This window comes from Haliotis cracherodii, unplaced genomic scaffold, assembly GCF_022045235.1.
Source record: "Haliotis cracherodii isolate W230 unplaced genomic scaffold, xgHalCrac1.p SCAF_2, whole genome shotgun sequence".
NCBI lineage: Eukaryota > Metazoa > Mollusca > Gastropoda > Lepetellida > Haliotidae > Haliotis > Haliotis cracherodii.
Genome location: NW_027266275.1, coordinates 76656070 through 76679117, shown reverse-complemented (window position 1 = coordinate 76679117; position 23048 = coordinate 76656070). Strand labels below are relative to the sequence as shown.

General features: G+C 38.6%; 2 protein-coding genes across 3 annotated transcripts in view; one reads left to right on the top strand and one right to left on the bottom strand.

Moving 5' to 3' along the window:
* Positions 1-23048, top strand: part of LOC139468535 (netrin receptor UNC5C-like) — a 421042-nt gene that overhangs the window by 86482 nt on the left and 311512 nt on the right. Inside the window, exon 3 of the mRNA XM_071250571.1 lies at positions 15880-15961. The gene's annotated coding sequence lies outside the window, so the exon portion shown is untranslated. The remainder of the gene's footprint in view (positions 1-15879; positions 15962-23048) is intronic.
* The window catches only part of LOC139468534 (short-chain dehydrogenase/reductase family 42E member 1-like), a 334803-nt gene that overhangs the window by 261156 nt on the left and 50599 nt on the right, over positions 1-23048 (bottom strand). The window lies entirely within an intron of this gene.

The following is a 23048-nucleotide window of genomic DNA, read 5'->3' as shown; positions in this document are numbered from 1 at the left end:
AAAAGCAAGAAACATAAATTTAGCTTAAGCAACAATTATGCATGGGGTTTTAGATGTACAGATTGTTACAAATTTATATAAAAAAAAATATCATCCCAAGAGAAAAATGTTAAAATAGACTTGTATCAACAATTAAGTAAAAACACATTGCACATAAGTTTTACATTAAACGAAAATCTATTTTCAAAAGAATTACATTTGGCCATCAAGCTTTTATCTGAAATCAGAAACCATTAACATTTTTCAAATTGATATTTTTATAAAAAACGATGATGGACAATTTGTGCCTTTTTGATTCCATCTTGAAAATGTTTAGGCTGCACACATGCTAATTCTGTCCGAAATGCCCCCTTACATAACCAAAGCAAGCAGCACAGCAATGTGGGGAGCGGGTGCAAGCTGCTGGCGGAGTTTCGCTACACCTGTCCTGTGAAAATGTTGTCACTTTTCAGTGTAACAAGATGCCTTGATATATTGAGATAGCACAACAACACAGACGTATCATTGTGCAGCTTTCTGACATGGGAAAACAGAAGCTAGGATGATTAGACCCATAAGAATAGGTCAGAAGTCACCATGACACATATACTGTTTAACAGTTGACAACTGGAGCAGAAGGAAATGACGACTGTCCTAACATGGTTATCTCCCTTGCTCAGTACATAAATTTGAATTAATGTTTTGCCCAATTCTGAAATGCTTCCTGTGAAAATTTATAAATAGACTGGATTATAAAACAAATTTCTATGGGTTTTGATACGTGGTGTGGGTTAGGTAGTGGATGTGATATGTATAACAAATGTTATATTTGGGATAACACTTTCTTAGTAAAGTACAGATTCTAGTACTTTTTTTAGTTGAGTCCAGTCCGGGATTCGAACACACACTTGTCAGACATGAGAGTGAGGCATCTAATCGCCAGCACAAAAAGTCAGCGATCTAACCCACTCAGCAACCGAGGCTTCCACAAAAATGAAAGTCCGACAACTGGTAGTCTAGTTCACGTACTTTGAGTACACCTCTACCAGTTGTCGGACTTTCATTTTTGTCGAAGCCTCGGTTGCTGAGTGGGTTAAACTCAACTCAAAAAAGTACTAGAATCTGTACTGTACAAAGAAATTTATCCCAAATATAACATTTGTTACATTTGACCACTTTCTAAATGGCATTGTGTATTCACGATGTGATATGTAGATTGCAGGATAAGAAGGGGGAAAAGAGGGATACAGAAGAGCTGCAAATGGACTCCAAGAGATTTCTAAAACCCTATTTTACTATTTCCAGAACATCCCAAGTTTTGGAAGTAAGTTGGAAGATATGGTGTGTTGGTCACAAACAGGAAAGTATCATTTGGCCTTCATGCTTTGTCATTCAGTCTTAAGTGGGTCTGATATAGCTGGTTGTAATTATAGGAACAGACAGAATATGATCCCCAAATCACCCACTTGATCACGGATAACAAATGTCACAAGACAGTCATCATGTCTGCTTCTATTTCTGTCCTGGCATCGCACAGTGTATCAAGGATATATGCCATCAGTGTGCCACGTAGCGGAATCTCTTGTGCTGACGACATCACCTTGTCCTTCAGTGTGAGTGAGTGAGTGAGTGAGTAAAAGAGAAAATGAGTGTAAATAAGTTAGTAATGAGTGAATAAATAAGTGAGTGAGTGAGAGAGTTTAAATGAATGAGTAAATAAGTTAGTAATGAGTGAGTGAGTGAGCGAGTGAGTAAAAGAGAAAATGGGTGAATAAATGAGTGAGTGAGTGAGTGAGTGAGTGAGTGAGTGGCGCTATCCAGGACTATTCCATAGTAGCTCAAACAGAAAACTTTGAATTTCAGTTCTCAAATAACGAAAACACTCCTTCAAAACAAGCAATAAAAATATCAACTTTAAAGTATGACGCATTCTGGGAATATATTTTTCTGTGGACACACATTTCTCATGGGAAATATGGAAAATTAATGTCTAAACTTCTTAAAAAGTATGAATGAGAAAATATCACCACCTGATAAGGATTCTGAATACTATTCAAATTGTTCATTGCCATCATGACAGACATGTATGCTGACAGCACAGAACACAGGCATGTTTATTTATTACTTGTAGATTTCAGCATCACATTTGGATCCCAGCCATCAACACTTTGCACATTAATCAAGACTATTTAGTTTATGATAGTTTTTATGTTTACATTAGAGAGAGTCATTGCCAAAAAAGGTTTTTCCATTTCCTGTTAGGGACAAATGTTCTTGCAATTAACGGACAGTGTTATTTTAGAGAGGTCAAGGTCACATATAAACATGACAACTTTAGATAAATCCTGATTTATTAACAACAAAATGTATGTACACCAGTCATCAGCTTCTCCTTAAAAACTGTGACACATCTTCATACCTCTCAGCTGCTTGTGTGTAAAGTGGGGCAACACCATTGACGAAATTCAAACAGAACTGTCCTACAAACCTATCACGGATATTGACCATTGTTTTGGATGTTACTTGTTTTTTCATGATAACCTATTGAGGTTGAGCATGAGGTTTTACTTTTTACTTTAAGACCGAGTATGTATAAGTAGAAGTTTTACTTATTCCTGGTAATATCTCATGAGTACATGCCAAAGACCTGGGTTTGATTCCCGACATGGGTACAATGTGTGAAGCCCATTTCTGGTGTCCCCCGCCGTAATATTGCTGGAATATTGCTAAAAGTGGCGTAAAACCTCACTCACTCACTCACTCTTATGAGTAAAGAAGCAGATATTGCTTGGACATCCAGCGTTCTAAAATCAAAGAGAAGAAATAAACTTGTTCACTATAGATGATGGGAATTGAACCCACAACCTTCTGGTCAGTTGTCAGGCACTCTAACCTTTAGTCCATAGAACTGGCTAAAGATCAGTTATTCAGTAGAAGGTGCCATGTTCAGCAAATATTTCCAAGCCAGATATATCTTACAAGCTTTTCTCTAGACTGTCATTAAACACCTTTATACATAAAATGCAAACAACATAATGTTTCGCCAGTTCATAAGTCAGATAAAACACTCCTCATTGGTTTTAGTTGACATTGGAAAATTTTCAAGCAGCAGCTGACAAGCTCAGCTTTACAATGGTCAGTTACTGCTTCCCAGGTGGTACTGTCCTCTACATACAGCCATGATCAGAGACCTGTGAAGATCCTGTCTTCAGCAACCCATGCTTGCCATGGTGACTATGCTTGTCGTAATAGGCAATTAACGGGATCAGGTGGTCAGGCTTGCTAATTTGGTTGATGCATGTCATCGTATCCCAATCGCGTAGATCGATGCTCATGATGTCAATCTCTGGATTGTCTAGTCCAGACTCGATTATTTACAGACCGCTGTCATATAGCTGGAATATTGCTGAATGTGGTGTTAAACAACAAACAAACAAAACAAGTCTGAAATGTGTGTTTGGAAAGATGTTGTCAGTACTTCAGCCATATTACAGCCGACTGTACTCACACGTGTGAGTGTGTGCATGTGTATGTGTGTGTGTTCAAACCTGGGTTTGAAGTCACACATTCTATCAGACAAAGACCTCAATCAACAAAACTATGTTTGCTATGACTTTTGTAAGTCAGTGTAAAGATACATGCTGTGCTAGACTAGAGGGCAAGAAGGTCTTGGCAGAGGGCCCATCTCCTACGGCCCATTTCCGTGGCCCATTCCATCATGTGATGTTCATGGTACGACTGTTGTAACTCCCATACTTTAACACAGATTTATGATACTCATTGCACTTAAAGTCACATCACTTAGTGGAACTGCACGCATTTGCCCATTCAAGAAGCACCTTCATTCAACTGTTTTGAGAACCAAGTTTTTACATCCCTCCGAGACTGGGATCTAATTCTCCCTGGCATCCCTGGGTGGCTTATAATATTGAAATATCCTTGAGGAAGAACTAAATCTAAAGCAAACTACTTCCCACTATATAAAAGGTACAAAAACAGACATGAATTGTCCCCGCTCACATACTTGAAGGCCATTTTAACCATCCGATTCCCATTTTGGTTGACTGTTGCAACGATCATGAAGCAGTGGAGCTCTCCTGCCTCAGAAACCAAAGGTCCATGACATATGTGGAGAATCATATTCCCACACGCAAAACGTGAAAAGATACAAGACACAAAGTACAAGATTTTTATTGTGCAAATGTTCCATTTAGTGACAATCTTCTATAAATTATATAAACAGATACATAATAAGTCAGGATAACAATACAAAGTACCAAAACAAAAAAATATGTCATGACTGTGGATTATCTATAATAGGTACTTCAGATTTATTTGAAGTTACATGATAGCAGATTATTTCTATGTTACCTGGTTCATTATTTATAAAAAGTAGACGAAATATTTCTGTGAAGTTAAGGATTTCAAAATAACTACTTTAAAGGAATGAGATTAAACAGGGAGTGCCTAACATCTGAATTTTATTACAAGACATCGGATAGTGTTCTTCATCTCCAAGGACTGAGCAGTGATCACAGAGACATCCTTCCAAAGGTGTGGGTGGTCTTGTTCTTCTACCCAGTTCAATTTTGAGTCTGTCACGTGACTTTAACATGAGACAAGTTAATGTTCAAATAATAAAACAAACACTGTGAACTTGAACTGACATGTCACAGGCATGCTAGAACTGATGAATTACCCAAAAGTTCCTGTTCAAGTAAATCTTTTCAAATTATCTGAAGTAAAATCCCTTTAACACGTTAGGGTAAAGCTAGCAATACCATCCATGTGTCTCTTACAAACAAGCACTGAACAATTCAGCCTATAAAAGGAGCCAAATTGACATCCTGCTGGTACTTCCTTTCCTTGACGATCCACCTTTGTGATGAAGTTCATGGAGTTTATGGATCCTAACTGCTGCTCAACATATACACTTCTCCCCCCATCTACAACACTGATGCAGAAACGACTGCCAGCAAAACACCTGGGTGACCGACCACACAGATGACCCACAATCCTGTATAAACATGGTGCCCGGGCAGGGGTGCAGTTGTTAACATGATGCAACCAACTAGCGATTGTGCAAAACCCATCACATCTAACATGTAACACCTCACTAAAGACTGTGAGACAGCAAGGATTTTTGTGGATTTTGTATACATTTTTTCATCTTCTTTTTACCATGAAAAGCAGTTGTTAATGCTGCTCCCTACTCCCAGAACTATGCATGTTCTCGTGGACTTCATTCTTGACTTTAGGCAGCTGTTTGGGAGGGCTTTTCAATTTTGCTAATTATATCTGAAAGCATGGATTTGTCTCGTTCATGAGCTAAACGTGATGTAAAATGGTTCTGTATTAGCCCATCTTGACAGGACCTCTTGCCAAGGTATTTTGTAAAGAGGTGAACGAAGCAATGGATTTCAACTTCAACATGAACAGAACACATGTTTGGTAAATCAGGTTCTGTTCCGGAAGCTCGCATGTCTGCATCTGATGGTATAAACAAGCTTTGTGTCCACTCATCAAAGTATATACTACCTATGAACTTAACACAAAAATAGACAAACAAAAGTGACAGACTTCAAGGGAAAATGATCTGAGTTGAGATTTTTCTTGTTCTCCCCAAGGTTCTGCTCATTTTTCCTATATTCTCTTGATCTAGAAGGAAACTAAACGCCTTTAATCTCGTGGACCTTTTTTTGGTGGAAATTACCCTGGGACTTTCATTTAGCGCCATCGAATGTCAAATCAAAGAGGTCCCAATCTGAACACAGAATTAAAACATTCACCGTCTGATTTATCTTAACCCTTTATCAGTGTACAATCAATAAATATCTCATGAGATTTGGACCAAAGTAGAAAAGATAGTCATTTGATGAAAATATCAAAGCAACAGATGAGATAGGGACAAAAATTTGAGATTTATCAGAATGGTTATTTATTGAATAGTGACAAAAAATTGGTATTGAAAAACAAGAATAGGAATTCATACTTTCGCAAACAACTAGTTCTGTTTTTTAAATTAAACACTAAGTACTGACATCAGAACAACAGCCTGGATGAATATATTTTGGGTAAAAAGCAAAATCACTACAAGCAAAAAACCAAGTATTTGTTTACATGTTTAGAACCCTAAGTACCCCATCCAAAACAAAAACAAACAAACAGCAACCTTCCAAACAAAAAATCCAATTTTTCATCCTTTCCATTTCCCAACGTACCTACAACAAACAAATTGCCAAAAGCATCAATGGCACAACTGTCTTGTCCATTATAACTTTGATCTCCTCCAACACCTGACAAAACTTACGATGATTGCTGGCAAATCCATCAGCACATTTTATATTAGTCCCAGCTTCCGTACCAATATCAATGTTATCCCAATTACCGTGAAACCAACAAAACTTAATTTACCATAGGTGGTACCTGTACATATTTTCTATGGCGTACATCTCTTCTCCACATCCCCCAGCAGGAGTTCAAGTCGGGGATCGCATCACAAGGTGTTTCATTTGTAAACACACAATCTCTCTGAACAAATATGTGGCCACAATGTTTGAGGGTGGGCGAGAAGGATGGAAAAGATGGATACCTTGAAATGATCGTTCATATACCCATATGTCTACAAGTTTGTTTGAAATGAAGTTGGACTGGTTGCAGAAAGACAGCATAATGGCAAAGACATCCATGGGGGTATAATTGGTGTTTTCTCAGCTTGAGATAGTGGGTAATTAAGGCATAAGCCATGGCCTGACATCCGACTGATACAGCACCTGCGAGCTCATCACACTTGGCCGCAGCAGCATGAACGTCTGAGGAAGTATTACGCTGTTACAGTCAGAGCTTAGTAGGTCATTAGGCTGTAGTGACCAAGTGAACACACCAGGTACCTCTGTGTGTATACATCTTGTGAGTGGGAGTTCACACTGGTGCTTTCTCTTATAGGTGTCAATGCATGAGATGATCTGTGATGTGTTCTCAACTATTCTGCTTGATGTCAACCAGAACCATTTCCACATTGTATTATCTCTGGGTGATAGAGAGGGTTCTAAAAAAAGTCAGTATGAGCAAGTGTGTGTGTTGGGGGGTTATGCAGTGTTAGAAATTAGGGGGTCGTCGCATCCTTGAGGTCTTCTGTGGTATTTGAATCATTACAGTCACACAAGATGAATTCCACGCCTAATTTCAAACACTGATTATGTTTGTGAATAACTGAAATTGGTATGTTGAAGCTAGATCTGCAACATGTCTCCAGACCATGGATGTGTGACAAAGGTCTGTCAGCAATGTGATTCAGGCCACAATTGTGTGATACAGGTCTGAGATGTGTGATATTGGCCTGTGAGATATGTAATAGAGTCTTGACACATATAGCCATATATAAGTCATATAGTTCTGTCAGTCATGGAATATAGTTCTCTAAGCCTTAAAACAATACTTTTCCATTACCTGATTAACACCATAGAAACCTAATTCTTTCAACTTTTGTTTTGGCTGATATTCCTAGTAACAGTTAAGTATTAATGTTCAAGCAGTGGACATATTTTCTAAATGATTAAAGACAACCCACTTTTAAAACATTAAGCTTATCTACAACTGGAGTAAACTGATAAACAGACTATTTTTTTACGTGTGAGGATTACCCTCTTTACAGCCTCCTACTGAGTCTGCCATGTACCTGATCCATTAAACATCATCAACATCATAAACACCATCAAACATCATCAAACGGACACTGACAGAAGGTACCCAGGGGCATCCATCCCAGCAACGCCCCTGGTTCTCTCGTCACGGTACTATCATGTACTACCGATCATGACTCACGACCCAACAACTGTCAAATTCATATGTAATCACAGCCCACTAAATGTTCGTAATTACCTCCCCTTCCACCATCTGCCACAACACTCGCAGATGTTCTGGTGTTCTGCTGTCCTGATGTGCCAATGCCAGAACATATGTTGAAGGCCAGGTACATCCCAAGTTCAATGAGGTTTAATCTGAGGTTCCACTCAAACAGTCATCGCAATGAAAATAAAAGCAAACTTGAACAACCATCGCCTATAAATGAGAAGTTCCGATTTCTCCCCAACATCATCTCCTGCCTGAGCAGATGGCTGTGAAGGAGAAACAAGTGGTTCCGAAACACCAACTAATGTATCGCACATCTTCGGCTGTCAATCAGTTTGAAAAATATTGAAACCATATTCCAGCTATATGATGACGGTCTAAACGGATCAAATCTGGGCCAGACTATCCAGTGACTGATATTATGAGCAAAGACTCATGATGTCAGGTCAGCTTCAACAACATTTACTGATAAATTATATTGCAGAATCCAGTACCCATTTGGGATTCAAAACCATGTCCCCTGAAGTCAAGCCGATACACTAACCTCTGGGCTACCTGACTGCCCCCTCAAGACCTACTTCCTCCATCACAGAGCAACACAGACATGACCTCCAACTTAGCTCTTCATGCATGGAATTCATTCCACTGAAATAAAGTTTAATTTCTCAGGAAACGTCAGAAAAGCCCAGACTTAGACATGAACAGGATAGTTCCACTTACTGAGCTGGTTGATTAAGGCCTGAACTGGTGCTCCAAGTCTGGCACAGTCAATTGAGATCGAAGTGTCTGGTTATTCTCAGTGGAGGATGTCTGTATACTTGAACTAATTTACTCGACTAAATAGATTATTGCAAATTACTTTGGGTTCATTAAGAAAATCAGCAGACAAACAGGGATAAATCTTGCATTGACCATTGTCTGTCCAATGTTATTTCTCCATCTTATGTCATAAGCAGTAAACACCAATGTGAGTGAAATAACAAAAGCGAACAAATCAAAACTTTTTTTGGAAATATTCATCAAATTCTACAACTTAGCTGGTTAATTCATCAACAAAAAATCTATAATATATCTCGAAAATAAAAAGAATGTCCTGGGTAATTCCAGTATTCAACTTCATTTGATTTACTGAAGTATTGGAGTACTAGTCACAACCAAACTAACTTCACAAACTTCCACAAAACATAATACTGAAGTGAAGACTGGTCAAAACAACCACGTCCTAACAACCAAACCCTCATGAAACAAGCACATGACCTGGAGACACTGTCCAGAGTTGTGTGCCCTTGTCATGTCTGGATCCTATGATTGTGGGTTCAAATCATAGATTTATCCTGTTAATGATTCTGTCTGTCACATCATACCCATGCTCACTCACTCACTCAACTCAACTCAACTCAACTCAACTCAACCCTCACTATTTTACACTGAAGGCATACATGTGCATCAACACATCAACACATGTTAATGTTGGCACATTAAAGAGAGTGATATGTTATCAGAGGATACGAGATATATATCACGTTCAGGGAACATAGATTTTCAAATGTATCAGTATCTTAACCACTGAACTTTTATCAGCCAAATGTTTGAAATTGGAAAAAAAGTTTCAATAAAAAACACTCAGACTGACAGACAACATAGGATTACATCTTGGCATTATTTTTGAAATTCATAGTCTATCAGGGGAGATTACTCCAACAGGTGTAGAAATCATCGCCTTGCAAGGTTAATCCTCAAGAGAGAAATCCAAACCCAAAATCTGGTCATTTGTAGATATCAACGCTCTTTACACTTGGCATGGGCGATATTGGTTTTCCAAATCAATTCCCATAGTTAACAAATTCATGGTAATATGCTACAGTGAAAATATATCTCCCACTTGGTTTGTCACAAGGTTGCCATAAGTGGATATACACTGCCTTACATTTGTATCAACTTACTTAACCACTAGAACAGTGTAAAGACGTTACCAATACTCTATCTGATTAACGAATATCAGACATATTCCCTCATCAACTTCTGGGACTAGTCTAGATATATTACCCATGTAGCCATGCCAATACCCAGCCACATTCAGGGTAACCATTTTGTGTACATCAATGGTGAGCTTCAACCTAAAGGCTGTGTGTTTCCTCACACTTGTTCACAGATTAAAACTTGTTGAAAGACCCATGTTGGAACTTCACTGTGTATCTGGACTTGTTTTCATCTGTTTATTTCAGTTATTTTGGTTTTCCCATCTTATGCTTTACCAGACTTAGAATTCATTTTTTTAAGACTATTCTTGTGGACTGGTGAAAACTTTATTTTAGACAAAAAAAGATTTATTATGTTAACATTTTCAGTCAGTTTTATTCTGTTCCAATTTGTAGCAAAATTGAAACATTAAGAACTGGTTCAGAATTTATAGCCTCAAAAGCTAAGAAGTCAAAGAGGGGCGGTCGGGTAGCCTAGTGGTTAAAGCATTCGCTCGTCACACTGAAGACCCATGTTCGATTCCCGACATGGGTACAATGTGTGAAGCCCATTTCTGGTGTCCCCCGCTGTGATATTGCTGGAATATTGCTAAAAGCTGCGTAAATTCATACACACTCACTACAAGTCAATGAGGACTACCATCATTGGATTTTAACAGGTCCTCAGAACAATTTAATCATCTCGACCTAGCACATTTGTGGGAGTTTCAAAAGCTGCTCTACTTGTTTATGATGAGCATCAAGTGGATTGCATGGTCAGACTCTGCAACATGTAATGTAACCATGTGACAAAAACATCGCAACCAAACTCTAAAATTATGACAAAGTTACACATAGTTGCCATGGTAACAGTTACTGCATCCCTTGTTCGTGATATCAACAGTTTTGGTCACCTGCGCCACCCAATCGCCATGGTAACAAATATGGCACCCAGAGTGCACTGGGGCCCTGGTGGAGCACATAATGTAACATGTGGGCGTAGGCTCCTTAGTCAACACACAAAGAAGCCGTGTTCCTATTTGGATAACATTATCTATCTAGCATACAGAGGTACTAGCTAAACTAGAGGGCAAGAGAGCAGCCTGTCAGGAAATCCCTTGACACACGTGGAAAATGTCTTCTAGCAAAAGATCAAGATTAAGGAAAGTGATAGAGGCGCCCATGTTTGTGGAGCTTCAGCATCAATGTTGCTGCCATGTTTTCAAAGAAACCAAAGATTCTCCTTCACATCATTGCATGTAAAGAGATGCTTTCCACAAACAAATATCGCCAACAATCATGGCGGAAATGCCGCGTATCCCAGCATGCTCCTGCCACAAGTCATGGTCTGCATAAGGAAGATCCTATCAAATCAAAAATCTCAGGACTGTTATCACGACTTGATCTAAGTTGTATCTTCTGCAGCTATTGGGTGGCATCATCCCCCCTATACAGGGGAACTCCTACTGTTACAGCGCCACCAAGTGGCGTGTTTCACCATCACACGTTGCACAAAGCGATCTTAGCACAGTGACTATCGTAACTCATACTTTAACATAGACTTACGATTGCTTTGTGAAACAAGGCCCAGGACATTACAGCAGTTAAGCACCCAACAACACCATCTGACAGGGATATCGTAACTCATACTTTAACATAGACTTACGATTGCTTTGTGAAACAAGGCCCAGGACATTACAGCAGTTAAGCACCCAACAACACCATCTGACAGGACTATTGTAACTCATACTTTAACATAGACTTACGATTGCTTTGTGAAACAAGGCCCAGGACATTACAGCAGTTAAGCACCCAACAACACCATCTGACAGGACTATCGTAACTCATACTTTAACATAGACTTACGATTGCTTTGAGAAACATGGCCCAGGGCATTACAGCAGTTAAGCACCCAACAACACCATCTGACAGGACTATCGTAACTCATACTTTAACATAGACTTACGATTGCTTTGTGAAACAAGGCCCAGGGCATTACAGCAGTTAAGCACCCAACAACACCATCTGACAGGACTATCGTAACTCATACTTTAACATAGACTTACAATTGCTTTGTGAAACAAGGCCCAGGGCATTACAGCAGTTAAGCACCCAACAACACCATCTGACAGGATTTATACGACAGACACTTTTTCTTCAGCAATCTTTATTTTGAACTTCCAAGGATGTCCAAATAAATAGCCTCCACAAGAATATGAATGAATGGTTGGATAAGGGCATCAATCCTAGCAGAGTACAGCAAGTACACAGGCCAGTCAGAGGGAGCCAAGTGGTTGGGATTTAGCACTGTAGAAGTAGTCATTCATCGGAAATTCATGGGGTACTGATACGGCTTAAAAAGACAGATGTGTTTTTGATTACATTGATCTCGAAAAAAGGATCAGTTGGCTTCCAATATATTCTGAATATCTGGGTTACAAAACTGGTAATTTGCAAATATTTTACGAGAATGTCAAGTCAGATCAAAATAATTTACCACCGGGAGAATAGATTCCCAGTTCCCAGTTCAACTAGTCCTGCACTACGTCTGCGGAATATCTCCATGAACAAACAGTCTTGATGACAAAAATAGGCAAGTCTAGCTTGGGTAACATTTTACGGTTCCTTTTAGTGATAATATATATACGGACACACCTAAAAAGCCTAAATTTCAGCATGCCCTGGGGATGCATTTAACATTAGACAAACGAGGGCTTGTGTGAAGTTGCATCCCTGTCTACATGGTCTAGCGGGCAACATCCCACAGAATATCAGCATCAGACATTCTTTCTTATTGTGTAATAAAAGATTTCATAGATAATATGATAGTGTAGAGCCTGTTGAGTGTGAATACCGGGGCACAATGTTCTATGATCTGATGCCTATTTTCAGTCTAGATGATCTAATTGTTGTCTGTGTGTATTCAGAGCAATCATTAGCTGCTAGATATACATATATTGAACAAAAGTTAAGGGACTCTCACACTTTGCCGAGTTGCGTCCCGAGTATGGACCCGAGCTGACTCAAGGGTACTCGTATGAAGCTCGTAGCGAGGTCGTACTTAACTCAGGGTAACTCCGGATACCTCGTACTGATCTACAAGAGTTTTGGAACTGCTCAAACACTCGGGCCGCCAGCCAACTCCTAACAAACTCGTAACACACTCGTAACACACTCGTAACACACTCGTCCTACTCATAGTACCCTCATGGCGACCTTGTGGTGCTCGTACAGAACTCGTATGAGGATCGTCTGCAAAATTTATTGCCGAGTTGACCGAGTCTAATATGAGCTATACAAGCCTCCATGTTAAATCATGTGACAAATTCCCGCCGACCAAAGTCGTTCCAAAGTCGTACAGCTCGTATCGAGATCGTTGTGCTCATATGCAACTCTTAAAAGACTCCTATTGGGCTCCTATTGGACTCCTATGGTGCTCGTAACACACTCGTAGCATACTCATATCATACTCATATATATGTAGTCTCTTCCCAAGTTAGGCTCGGGAGTGCTCGGCAACCACCAAGCAAAGTGTGAGAGCTGCTTTAGGGATCATGAATATTTGTGGAGATATTTTTAGGAACTTGTCTGCTCAGTCTTCACAATAATAAATATCCCCAAAATATTCATGATCCCCAAATGTTTTGTGCAGTATGTATACACAATACAAGTTGAGGGTACACACAGAAGATGCGCCTTGAATGACTTCAGTGAAACTTGCCAGGACCCCTAGATCGCCCAAGCCTAGTCTCCCTTTGAGCCGAGACAACTCTAGGGCTAATCCTCAACCTATCCAGCCATGACAATAACTACACACAGTCCATACACAACCTAGAGTTACATGCCACAACCAATCAATAAGTATCCCCAGACAGACAGACAGACAGACAGACAGAGACAGAGACAGAGACAGAGACAGACAGACAGACAGACAGACAGACAGATGTTCAACCACGATTTCAAAGTGTGTCCTTCAGATATGGGAGTTTTGAATGCTTCAGATAGTGATGTTTAACACCAAATGCTGGCCATATAGACACAGGTGTGCATGAATTATCACAGTGCGCACTCCAGACACATGTTGTCTGTCACATGCAGTCTACCAAGAACAGAAGTTACCAACTTGTGTCACTATTACACCGTTGCACTGAAGGACACAGAACATATTGTACCCTGTAAAGAACATCACCAAGGTCTTGTTTCTCAAATCAGAAGGATGAACACAACTAAACACGGCCATGCCAGTAGGTTTCTGGGACACTGTTACCATGAAAATTTGCTTTTCACAGTTGATGAACCTTTTTTCTTTTGTTTGACAGTTTCTAATGACTTTTGCAGCTACTGATCACTATTTCAGATGGACCTTTTTTTAATGAGGAAACTATGTCACACATCTGGGTATTTGTCTTGCATGTGTCCCCTTAAAAACTCAAGTTTGGTTCTAAAAGACATTTAAACTTATCATTTCTGCCAAGACAAAAAATTTATTGCAGGGATGACGGACACATTCACAACAACTGTGACTGGGAGACATTTGGTATTCTGCTTGAAAAAACCCTCTGATAGTGATTACACATAAACAAGTTATAAAACATTACAGGAAAATTGTTTACCTTCATGTACACCAGGCTTTAACATATTTTTTTCAAATTAAGAAATTCATTAATTTGTCATTGGTTAAATTTGTTTTCACAAAAAAATGAGACTTCAAACAAATTTATTCAGCAGGAAAGTTAACAATAAAAGCTGCACTGTAAGCTGTTGCGAGGTAAGTGGTATATAAATCAAGCAATGAGTATGCACTTTTGACATGGTGTCCTTCCAGATGTAAACCTGTCAAAACATAATCTAGATATATTCCAATTTAGAACCATTGAGTTAAATTATTTCCAAAATATCATAAATACAAAAAGCAGACACTGAACCAGCTAAAAGTTTCTTACACACAAGCTGTCATCTTTTATATATCAATTTCAATAAAACTATATCCCTGACCTTTTTCATTTAAAAAAATATCCTCTGATAAATGAAATAAACCAAACGTAATCTTTTCCCACTGTCTTCCTAATGCTTATTTATCTGTTTAGGGAATACATAACCCAGACATTTCGGAGATCCACATAAAAGTTTATGGGAAAAAAAGCAATTCAAGGCCATAAAATTGGAGTTACTCTATGCAAGAAGGAAAACATATGCATTTTTCCTCAAATAAAAAAGAAATCTGCAAAAAAATGTACTCAAACCCTGATAATAAAATACTCATAATACCCATTTCTGTAAAGTATATTAAAACTGACGCAACAGAATGTAAATTCCATAAAGCAAATATAAAGTCAAATCAAACAATAACGTGTGGACCGGGAAAGCTATTTAAACCATAAAGATGTTCCCGTGCCTTTCAGTCTCTTTATAGGAGTAAGGCGAAGACTCCGTCTTGGCTCTTGTGACCGAAGTTTTTGCCTTCGAGCATCTGCTGCCCTCTTCAAGCCATTTTCACCATGTTTTTCTCATTCACCATAAAAATCTTTCACTACAAAAACTAGTCCGAGCTTATCAAGAGAGACAAAAAATGGCAATTCATTGACAGCCGGCACAGCGCTCAGTCCAAAAGGGAGTTGTTTCTTACAAACCAGCTCGGTGTACGCAATACATTGAAATTTGCATCAAAACAGGGGCACGGTAGAGAAAAAAATATAGCAAGGGAAAAAATGGTTTCATGCAGGCATGCTGTAACGCTGGTGTTCTTTGGCTCTGTCGTTACAACATTGTGGGTAGGATGAAAGGAAACGCGATATCAACGACTCTTCCTGTACGTCAATTTCATTGCTGACAAATGACGCTTTTAGAATAAGATGCATGCATGTAGGCATTTCATTTGACAAAAAAGTCTTCTGTTTTGGAGCCCACATATTGTTAAGACTCATAACAGAAATCAAGCGTCATTTGTTTTTCGAAAGAGATATTTTTAATTTCCAGCTAAGTGCGTTAACAAGGTGTAACCAGTAAAAATAATCTACACTTCATTTTTTCTCCAAATTCATTTTGACATTTGTCAGTGCAGTGATAATGATGCATGTCTTTGTTTTTGCAGAGTCGGACCACACTTTCACAGGATTACACTCGACGGATTTAGCTGAGAAAGGCTTATTTGGATATTGCATCACAGAGGACAGGTAGGACATCTTTTCAATTCAACCTGGGCTGATTAGGCCCAAGTTAAACACTAAAGTAATAGGCAAATAAGTGGTGAAACTTATATGAATGGATCACTGAAAATACACGTATGAGTGATGACACCAGGTGTTTGAGGTAAGGGTGAGCGTGTCCTGCTCTATCGGAAGCACCGCCCTTTTTCATAAGAAAGCAAGTGTTTGTTAGCTGACGCTGCACCCACAAATACGCCTGCCATATCACAGCGCCTGTAAACAATTGAGTCAATCAATCATATGTAAAGTGAACACTTTAAATGTCACAAGTTAGGTAAATCCAATGAAAAGGTTGACATAATATACTGGAGACATGCGCTTAAATCCAGTCAAACTGAGAAATGAGGCTACATTCTTCAACAAGAGAGACCTCTTAAAGACTTACGTCCACGATGTTCAGTGAGATGGTTCCTACAACTGGAAACATTTGTCATTCATTTCCTACAAAAACACAAACCATGTCCTACAAAAACTTTGTGCACCCAATATATCACATAAAACTACAACCGTAAATGCATTTTTGTGTAATTACGCCAAACATGCTTGTCACGAGCAAAGTAACATCAGAGGTAACGGAAATTAACCCAAACCAATAATAAAAGGTACGCAGTTTAGTTCAATCACCATTCACACATTCCTTAGAAAAAGGTAGAAGCTGGTTCAGGTGAACCCAACCCAAACCAATAAAACACGATCACGCATCTTTGCCGACTCGAGGTAAACACATTCCCTATTGTTACTGAGAAACTAAGCCAAAACAATACACCAAACACAAGCATTTTTGCTCAATTAGACACAGTACTATGACAATGGCGTTCTCTTGCACATATATCAACAACAATGCAAGCATGCACTCTGCCTCAACATGCGTATGACATAACAAAATAAACCTCCAAACACTGCATATTTTCTTGTACGCACCATATAACTGACAAGAACATTTTCTGTGTGGTCCAAATTCCAGTTGCTATTAGCTTCCTGTCTCAAATTTGTGCCTCAGCTTCATGTTCTCATCATGGCTGTCATGCGACATTGTTATGTAATCTTTTACCCAACTGTATTTTAATTTATTTCTCAATAATGTGAAATTTTTATTACCTATGAACAAGCAAAGGCATGTGAAAAACATATGTCTTATGTTTATAAACCCCAAATGTCACCATTTAATTGAATTATATTCATAAAAACGGGGGTGAATTTGAGCGTTTTCTCGTTATGTGAGAAACTCCCATTTATCGGATCATTGACAGCGTTAAGCCTGATTGGTCCAACTGCTCTCATGCATGCAGAAGACAAATTCAGGCACACATGTGGAGACTTTACACAAATATCCTTCTCCAAAAAGAGAGTTCAGTTTTATAAAGGAAAAACAGGAAAATGTCTTCTTTTCAAAGTGAAGATATCGGAATCATAGCTCCAGATTATCTTCATGTAACTAGTTCTAGGGCCATGTGGAGGACATTATGGTTTTCTTCAATCATGTATAAGCGCATGACAGATCTGACAGGAAAATTTGGCTTCAAGAAATCATTTTTATTTCTGTCTTTAAAATTAAGAACTCTTCCCTTGCATGGTAACTTACAGGATATGATATATTACCATCAAATTTAATGTAATAATGTTGTTGAATCAATACTTAACTTCATTGTCACATATTGAATCATTCAAAAGGGTTTTATTCCATGCTACAACAATGTGGGAAATTGAACCTGGACCTTTATGTGACAAGTTAACACCTTACCCACAGACTACCTCAAAGCTAGTCCATATAATGGAGTCAGTATAATGCTGCTTTGAACTGTATTTCACAGTATGCTAGTTTGATGTGGGTGGAAAGCTCAAAGAAATGCAGGTCTTAGATGTTTACCAAGCCACGAGCACGGGTAGGGTGCTGACAAACATAGAAACATAATCAGGGGGAATTGGGATTCGAACCCATGATCATCGGTTTCTGACATGCTTATAGGACGCCATAGACAAGGGGACACTTCGAGCCACCCTTTCCTGTGACACATTTGAACAGGTAATATTAAATAACGTCTGAAGACTGAATCACTACTTAAAATCCCCCACAAAAACTAACAAACGCTTAATGTACATCAGGGCGTCCACTTGAATATAGACAAACAATGGACATCAGAACATCAGACAGCGAGGTACAAATAGTCCTCATCCACAAGATCTTGTAAGAAAAGTATGCACCCAAAATAATGAAATTCCTGACTCCAAAGTAAATCCCTATATACTGTATGAGTTCCATAAAATGACAGATTAGGCCATCACACTCCTTCATAGTGCCTGGTATGAACATCATCAGCACACTTCCCCCCAAATAGGCCATGACAGAAGGCTAAATATGCACATTCTGATGAATAATTGATACTAGAAGCATGCAGAACCTGTGCAACATGAAACACTTCCCAAGCAGACGGCACACACCTCGCTGCATATATCACTACACTAACATGCCTCCATGTACATTCAATCCAGATCCAGTGAACGATAATTTGATTGAAAGTCACTTTGGTAATCAGAATGCCACCTCAACAGTGATAAAAGATGCTATGGAAGTTTATTTTTGAAAGGGGATGCTAAAAATACTGTATTAATCTACCTGTGACTGCCATTATGGCAATGTCACATCTGTGTGTAATCACAAGATCAGAATACTGGCGAAACTTACCTCCTACACAGGAAACTTGGATCACCAGAAGTGACGTGTGGTGAAAAAAGGAAACACTGCCAAGGACGTTACTTTCCACCATGTCTTCGAGCATAGGAAGTGTCAGTGTGGAATTAGGTTACAAAGATAGACATGCAGTTACACATGACATAAATGAATTACCTTAGAATTTGAGATATCTTACTTTGTTTTTGTATTTACAAATTAAAGTGAGAAAACCCTTTCCATTTTCAAAAGAAATCTCTACTAAAAGCATAATCCAGTGTACCATTCAGATCAAATCACGAGCACGTGTTTATAAATCACTATCAAACAGTGATGTAACCAGGTGATACGAAGACATGCTGAAGGGGGACTTAACTTAGACAGTCCTAGCAAGTTTGATTCAAGTCATTTATAACGTGATTATTTTAACATGATTAATTTGATGCTTTTTTCATTGCAAAGAATCATTAAATACCACAGCTCTGTTCAATTAATTCCTTAAACATAATATGTTCAATTAGGTCTTTGATAAGAAATTTTAGAGTTGAAATATTTTATCCTGACTTGTAACCGCTTTGATAAACCCATTTCACAAACAGAAGGTAGTTTACACTTTCAACTTACAAACTATCAACTCCATATGATGTTGGAAGCAAATACTGAGGGGTCATCTTGCATTTGCTGGTCTGATCTCTTTATTCTAACAAATGGCTATTCCTCATGCTTTTAATTGATCGACCAATCGGGGAAGTCAAGTATGCTTCAACCAATGTTTAGTTCCTGTTGTAACAGCAGCATAACCAACCAGCAATAAGAGAGTCTGCTCACCACCAAAAAAAACTATCATCATCCCTTTAACTAGGGATCTCCAAACCAGGTGGTCAAAATATTGCCAAATAGATACCTCACTGTGTTTAATCCCCTATAGAAATCCTGTCCAGTTCAACAAACAGCTGACGGCCATGGCGCAGTGTTCTTTCACTTCCTGTGATATATTCGGAAGAAAACTAAGCCAATTCCACACCAGCCAAATAAATACAGGCAATGAAGAAATGCCTACAAGCATAGTGTCAATCACTCTTGTTAATGAGCTAATTTGAACATTCAGCCCAAAATACCTCCTTGACATCTGTGTTACCTTGCGAAAAACCATCAGACTGGCAGTCACAGGGGGTTACCTCCCTTGACCAGCCTCTGCAGAAATATCCTTGTGAATTTGGTCCCTTTAACCATACTGTTGCAGCATTTAAATTATCAGTTTCTCGGTTTGTACTGCATGTGCACGCTGTTTGACGATAGTGATAATATTAAGTATGTCTTTACTGACAAAAAATGAGTCAAAAACAGTAAAATTTTACAGTTGATTATTTGGTTTTATTTGTTTCATTTTTATATCAAAACCCATGAAATATTTTCTGTGTCATTGGTTGATTTGTACAGACAAATTGTACATGTCGAATTGGAGGCTTTGAAGAACTCTCTGGTTAACTTAAAGACATTTTGGCTCCTTGCCAAATCAAAAATCACTTGAGTTAACTAAAGCCACATAAATAGTATCATCACTCACAAACACAAGATCGACATCAACATTTCAGATAACAAATTGAAAAATTCATTCACTGATAACAATTTCTTTGACTTAGATAAAGCTAATTGAGCGATGTCATCTCTTGCCGATATGTTTCTTTGAAAGAGTCCGAAGGAAATGACGTCACTTGCTGATAGTAGATTGTATAAAATACATACAGATGATAATGGTGCAAGCCTTTTACAATTTCTGAAAGAAGTTGAAGAGGAAATGTCATTAGCTTGTGGTACCAATTTCTCACAGCCATACTTGAAGATAATCAATGAACAATACCAAAGTCTAGAGACCATTTGCTAACAATCACAGCACCATTATACGGTGCCACATTTTAATGACAATGTTGACAGAACACGATCAACTTTCAAAATCAGGTGATAAAAAGCTGCAGGTAATTGTGCACCAGTGCAGCATGTTAGCACTGGCAATTATGTGATGGCTCCAACACACAGCAGACTCAAACAGAACAGTGATTCTGACAATTACAAGATGGCTGACAGCAGCAGACGGCATCAGTGTCAGACGTACATCAGATTGGTTTGCACTGTAGAGGTGACATGGGTAGAAGGGAAGGTTTAAATGTTTCTGACAAGTACAAGACTAATGGCACATGCAGACTACACCATATGGTGTTATCTTGTGTTCAAAATGACACTGGACTGTGCAGACTACACAATATGGTGTTACCCTGTGTTCAAAATGACACTGGACTGTGCAGACTACACAATATGGTGTTACCCTGTGTTCAAAATGACACTTGAATGTGCAGACTACACAATATGGTGTTACCTTGTGTTCAAAATGACACTGGACTGTGCAGACTACACAATATGGTGTTACCCTGTGTTCAAAATGACACTTGAATGCACAGACTACACAATATGGTGTTACCCTGTGTTCAAAAGGACACTGGAATGTGCAGACTACACAATATGGTGTTACCTTGTGTTCAAAATGACACTGGAATGTGCAGACTACACAATATGGCGTTACCCTGTGTTCAAAATGACTCTTGAATGCACAGACTACACAATATGGTGTTACCTTGTGTTCAAAATGACACTGGAATGTGCAGACTACACAATATGGCGTTACCCTGTGTTCAAAATGACACTTGAATGTGCAGACTACACAATATGGTGTTACCTTGTGTTCAAAATGACACTTGAACAAGCAGACGACACAATATGGTGTTACCTTGTGTTCAAAATGACACTTGAATGTGCAGACTACACAATATGGCGTTACCCTGTGTTCAAAATGACGCTTGAATGTGCAGACTACACAATATGGTGTTACCTTGTGTTCAAAATGACACTTGAACAAGCAGACAACACAATATGGTGTTACCTTGTGTTCAAAATGACACTTGAATGCACAGACTACACAATATGGCGTTACCCTGTGTTCAAAATGACACTTGAATGCGCAGACTACACAATATGGTGTTACCCTGTGTTCAAAATGACACTTGAATGTGCAGACTACACAATATGGCGTTACCCTGTGCTGGAGATGACACTGGTGATTGAGGCTTGCATTCAGGGATTTATCTAGGAATTTCGACTATGTGCCGGTAGGAAGGATACATAAGGGAATGAAGTCTTTAATTTTGTAAAAACACATTTATTCAATGCAACAACTTAAATCCTTTCTCTTTTATTGGTTTTGGTATGGACTAATTCATAGGTAAGAATAGGTCACCAGTATATGATTGTGTGTCATTGTGTCATTGTGTCATTGTGTCCTGCTGAGGGTGGATGTCTTGCTCAGGCTTTCATTTACTGGTTTGCCTGCTTCAGAATCAAACACTGACATGCCATTCTACAATGAATTTGGAAAGTACTCGATTTTGATTGGTCAGTCAAAGGTATCAAATCACAATAAACCCCCTCTGATTGAAACAGCCGATTTGACTGCATCACCACAGAAGCTAATATTTTTTTTAGAATAGCACTTCTTTTACATTCAGTGTCGGTTGGCATATTTAAATAATTATATTTACAATTATAGATTACAAAATGCAAAGTTGAAGTTACCCTACTACAATATTCAAATGATGTGTGGCAATACATTTCATGTAGAAAACACTAAAGAATTAAGAGCAGTATGACATCATAATAGTGACGTGCAGTGCAGAATGAAACTTTTGCAAGGCTTGCTCAGTTTTCTTTAGGGGTGACCAACATACCATATTTGAGTACCATATTTTGTTTACAGGCTGTTGTAGGTGATACGTAAATTCTGATAGACAACCCACTCGAAACACTGGACTCAACCCATGCCGCTTCACTCAATATATTTGCTAACACCAAAGAGTTCTTGTTTTATTTTGTCATGGTAGAATGTAGATAAATGTACTGCGTTTTCAATGTAGAGATAGGTTACCTGCAGACTTAACTGTGCTACATTTAACATTTGAAACCTCATGCTGCGCTTTCGGTTCCATCATCACTTAAGCGTGGTTAAATCTGCAGATAACTAAGCTCTAGATTGAAAATACAGTATCTTTATCTCCTAATTATATAGCTTGAATATTGAATACCATGACATGATACATGCAGTATCCATTATGTAAACATATTGCAAGGCATTTCTATGGAAAATCTGCAATGTCAAAATATAACTGCTTCTTCAAAAGAAGCATAAAAAAGCATAAAAAAGCACAAAAATTATCCTGTCCTAGTCACAAAAACAAACAAAGTTCAGATGTCTGCTTGGTTTGTTCAGAAGGTAAATGATTCTTCTCTGTTCTTGGGAAACTCTACTCAACATAAAATGTTCCATGAACCTTGTTTGCG